Genomic DNA, 5,503 nt, shown 5'->3' with positions numbered 1-5,503 from the left:
TGTACTTGAATGAAGGAAGGCCAAGGCGAAACCAGGAAACTTGTAGTAATAGTGATCCCTCGAGATATATTAGTATTTCTGAGATTGTCTTTATGTGTTTCAGAATGGTGCTTTTACGCCCTAGACCAGCAGTCGGTAGTTCAGGTGCCGGTGAGGGATCAGGACCAGGCTCGGGAGCCGATGATCAGACTATGTAGTTTTTCTCTTCAAATATTACTCGCATCATACTCAATCAGACTCCTGTGATCTTTGGTTCGATCAAGGAGGGTATTTTGGAGCTGATGGATGAGAGGTTGAGCACCTTTCGTGCTGAGGTGGCGACCATGATGGGGTCCCGCACGCTCACCTTCAGGGAGTTCATAGCCTGTGGAGCTCCTGACTATCATGGGGCTCGGGACCCCATAGCGAGTACCAGGTGGTTGGTGGATGTCACCAATGCTTTCTGCACCAGCAGATGTCCCGAGGGGGACAAGGTCAGACTAGCATCCTGTCTTCTGAAGGACATGGCACGAGATTGGTAGGAGGAGATCGAGCATGTCATCGGGGATGACACAACACTTGATGTGATGACTTGGGCTGATTTTTCTACTAGGTTTAGAGCCGAGTTTTCACTGGTTATAGAGGTGTAGCAGTTAGCCAGGGAGTTTCAGGATCTCACCCAGACTACAGAGACAGTGGCAGAGATTACCGCCAAGTTCAGGGAGAGGGCTCTTTTCGTTCCTCAGTACGCAACTGATGAGGAAATGAAGAAGGCCCATTATCATGAGATGTTGCGGAGTGACATTCGCCAGTTTGTGAGCCGGTCCAGCTGTAAAACCCTTGATGACATGATTGCTAGGTCTCGTGAGAGAGAGAGAGATTGATCTAGAGATGGAGAAGAAGAGGAAGCCAGAGGTGGTATCTGGCATTGGGAGTTCGGGCAAAAATCCCAAGGTATCAGATCACAGATCTAGAGGTCAGCAGAGTCACGGTCGGTGTGGTAAGTGTGGGAGATTGCACGACGGGGTGTGCAAGGCAGGGAGTCCCGGTTGCTACAAGTGCGGCCGGACCACGCATATGAGCAGAGATTGTACAGCTACTCCCACCGTTACTGCGATATTTGATCTGATTTGCTTCCATTGCAATCAGAGGGGACATAAAAAGTCCCAGTGTTCGAGTTTTCTAGCAACAAGGAAGGTGGCAGCACCTGCCCCTGCAACATTGAGGATTACAGACGGCCGTCAGGGCCGAAGTGAGGTGCCAGTGGCGATGAGTAATGCTTTTCAGATGACAGCAGAGGAGGCGCGAGTGAGTCCTGATGTGGTGACGGGTATGTATCTTCCCTTCATCTCTTTATTAATGTTGATTGTTTCTTATGGTTATATGTTTTAATATAGGGTCGTTCTTAGTGAACGGCATATCAGCTACAGTATTGTTTGATTCGGGGGCTACCTAATCATTTGTTTCACTTGCGCTTAGCAAGAGGTTCAGCAGAGCTCCGAGGGATTTGGACTGTCCACTTGAGGTTGAGATAGTTGATGACAGGACCGTCATGGTCACGAGAGTACATAGGGCTTGTTCGTTGTAGTTATTTGATGAGCAGTTTTCAGTGGACTTGGTTCCCATTCCCCTGCGAGGGAATAAGGTCATATTGGGTATGGATTGGCTGAGCCCCAACGGGGCAGTGATTGATTGTGAGCTATAGTTAGTGAGGGTTTGCACCCCTGGCGGGGGAGAGTTAGTGATTCAGGGCGAGAGGCCACAGCGCGGACCGATTCTTTGCTCGGCAGCGAGAGCTCGACGCTACTTCCAGCAGGGTTGTGCGGGGTACGTCGCCTATGTATTGGATGCTCGGGAGAAGGGAAAGGAGACTGTTGACGATGTACCGATGGTACGTGAGTACCCGAATGTATTTCCAGAGGATCTGTCTGGGATAACTCCGGAGAGACAGGTTGATTTCCGAATTGACCTGGTTCCGGGTGCGGCTCTGATAGCCAATGCGTCGTATCGGTTGGCTCCTCCAGAGATGCAGGAGTTGTCTACGCAGTTGCAGGAGCTGCTAGACAAGGGTTTCATCAGACCGAGCAGTTCACCATGGGGAGCCCCGATCCTGTTTGTGAAGAAGGTGTTGGATTAGTGTCTAAGTCCATAACTATTTTGGTATGTACTTGACCCGATGGTGCATGGTCCTTTTGGGTTGCCTTCACCAAAGCAACTTGATTGGAGAAATAAATAAAGAGAGAGGTTATTATGATTTATTAATATGTTATAAGAATAATATATTAAAGGAGAAATCATATTTGTTTAATTAATATTGGTCAATAGTTAATTAAGAATTAATTTTGTGATCAAATGTAATTAATTAAACTAGAGGGGCTGAATTGTAATTATGTGATAGTTACAAAATAGGGTAAGGATTATCCTAAGGATAGGTTGGACGAATTTGAGGTGATAAGGCCTTAGAATTCGACCATGATAAGGATTCAAGGCTTATCTTATGGGTTGCTTGGTGGGCAAGCAACTAGATAAGGATAAGGACTGAAACCCTATCTCTACACCTATATATAAACACCCCTTTGGCTCATAATTCGTCCAGACCTTCCCAAGGCATCTTAGGGACGAATTCTTATACCTCTCCTCTCTCTTTATACCTTCTCCACTTGCTTATGGTGTTTGTGAACCATTAGAGGAGTGACACTTGTGACTCTAAGCCTTCCAAAGTCAATAGAAGGAGATTTGGGATTGTTATTGCTACATAACAATCAAGGTAATATTATAAACCTAATTATATGTTAATATTGATTTCCATATGCTAGAATTAGGGTTTATAGTATTGGATTCAAAGCATGTACAATAGAGAAACCTAGATCCAAGCATTAGGGTTTGTATAAGCACATAGGATGTCTTATGACCAAAACCCATCAGTGGTATCAGAGCCTAGACTGGTTTCTATTGTATTGATGCTTGATATGTATAAAAAAAATTCAATTGTATGAACTTGACATATTAGGGTTTATTGCCAATAAACCCTAGGAGGCTAGGGTTTTTTTTTCGAGATTAGGGTTTGCAAACCCTAATTTGCAAGAGTTTGAATAAGATCTTCAAATCCTTTCCTTAAACCCTTAAATTTCGAAATACGGGGTTTGTTTTAATCCCTTGATTTTCAAAATTAGCCTCCTCCCCAAGATAAGATCCTAAATTTTAGGGATTTGGATTATCCCATATCTTGTAATTATCCTCTAATTGTTAAATATGGTAATTATAGATTTTGCATTATCCTATCCTTATTTTCGAAATCTATAGAGATAATTAAGGGATTAGGATATCTTAAATGTATAAATGGTAATTATCCTCATGATATAGATAATCCCTTATGATTTAATAATTAAATTAATAGTCTAAATCAAGATAATTATTAAATCAAGAGTTTTAATATTTAATTTTTTAATTTAAATGTCATAAATTCGAAATTTTTAAGAAAGATTAAAACTAAATTGTTTTGAAATGTTTCAAAACTTGCCCTCAAGTTTTGGAATTTAAAAGTTGATTAAAAGTTTAATTAGGAATGTTAAATTCTAAAACCTTATTATAGTTTTGAAAAAGTTCAATCACACCCTTATGGTTTTATTAATTAATTAAGGTGTATAATTAAAAGAGGTTTAAAAATCTATAAAGTTTTTGGTTTAAAATTTAAATGAATTAAAAGTATAATTGTTAAATTTGACCACCTAATATTTTAAAAGTGTAAAATACACCCTATACTATATATAACATTATAAGTCTAACACTATATATATATATATATATATATATATATATATATATATATATATATATATGTATGAGTAAAAGTCAGTCTTACCGTTAGTAAGCCTCATTCACGAAGCTAGTCTATAAGGGGTGTTTAAGGAAATTGCCTATAAAATGGTGATTGAATGGGTATCCACTCTTACCCACCGCACTCTTGACTAGTGGAGGGTCGTTAGCCGAACGGGTAGGATAGGACAAAACCTTCCATTATAAGTATAATGAATTACTAAAGTAAGTAAATGTTTTCATAAAATTCCCAATCTTAATTACTTAGGCAAAAGTGAATTGATGCAATTCCATGAAATTACACTTTGTGCCCTTGCGAAGACGTTAGTGGAGCGTGTGTGGTTTACCGGCACACTAAATGGTTCTAAGCAAAGGTAGCAAAGGGTGACTCAATGTTTGTCATAGTTCGGTGGAGCGTTTGTGGTTTACCGGCACATCGAATAGGTGACTGTAACATGTGAGGGCACCATGTAAGTTTGCATGGCTATTCACACCCGCTTTGTGATCCTCGGCATCCCAGTCACAAACAAGAGGGGCATATCGAGATTTAAACATGCCATTGAAATTTCAATGAATCTCAAAGGATTTAGGAGTTTTCATAGATTTAAAACTTAAATTCTTTTTCGTGGTGGAAATTAGTGAATCGTCATTCACTTACCTTCAAATATTCTGCAATTAGGGTTACGGCATCCCTCTCCCGAGTTGTAGAATATTGTGTTGGGTCCTAGCCTTAGTATTTCATTTGGGTGATTTACTAAGGACTTAATCTATTAACTAACTTGAATTCGTTTTCTCCCATTTTTGTAGATGTCAGAGTTCGACAACTATGGTTTTCCCAAATCCCGTGGAACAAGCCTTCCACATGAAGATGATATTCCACGATTCGATCGAAGAACAAGAAATCATGCTTCACTTCCTCCACCTCCTCCAATTATTCTCCCTAACCCACGAGTTCAAAGGCTTGAAAAGTTCAAGATCACTCAAGCCCTTTTGGCAAGTAAACATAAAGAAGGAAAGCCGGTGTGTGCACACGTCCTAGGGATGAAGTCACACATTGATAGGTTAAGAATGTTGGGATCCGTTGTCTGTGAGGAAATGGCTGTTGATTGGGTTCTTCAGTCACTTCCTAACTCATATAGTGAGTTCGTAAGAGAGTACTATATGATGAACCACGACGTGACCCTTATAGATCTCACCTATATGCTTATTGTTGCTGAATCAGCAATGGTTTGGCGCAATAGAAAAGCAAAATTGATTGGTGAATCTGCCTTAAAGACCTATATGGATATAGACAATGACAACGAAATACATGCTATGATCGAAAAGTTTGATCATAAGAGAAAGGCAATGTCTGAAGTAGTTCCATGTCATGTTCCAAAAGAGTCAATTTGCTTTTATTGCCAAGAGAAAGGGCATTGGAGACGAAGCTGCCCCATTTACCTAAGAGATCTAAGAGATGGGAGAGTCGAAACGTATGGCTCTAATATAGGTAAAATCCATTAACTAACTCTTTTAAGCTTCTATTCTAGATTCTAAATACATAATGTGATAAGATTAGAATTGATGTTTTGTAGGATCGAAGAAAAGAAAGGAAGCTTAAGGGAAGAAGTGAGCAGAATCTAACCGTGAAGGAATGGATTTCGACCGCATTTCTCGAAGATTAGATTCTTGAGCTACTACTTAGAGTTAGAATTAGATTGCTAAGAAA

Source organism: Lactuca serriola, chromosome 3 (genome assembly GCF_051521515.1).
Source record: "Lactuca serriola cultivar US96UC23 chromosome 3, Lser_US96UC23_V15, whole genome shotgun sequence".
NCBI classification, from domain to species: domain Eukaryota; kingdom Viridiplantae; phylum Streptophyta; class Magnoliopsida; order Asterales; family Asteraceae; genus Lactuca; species Lactuca serriola.
Note: the sequence above shows the minus strand (reverse complement) of the source record.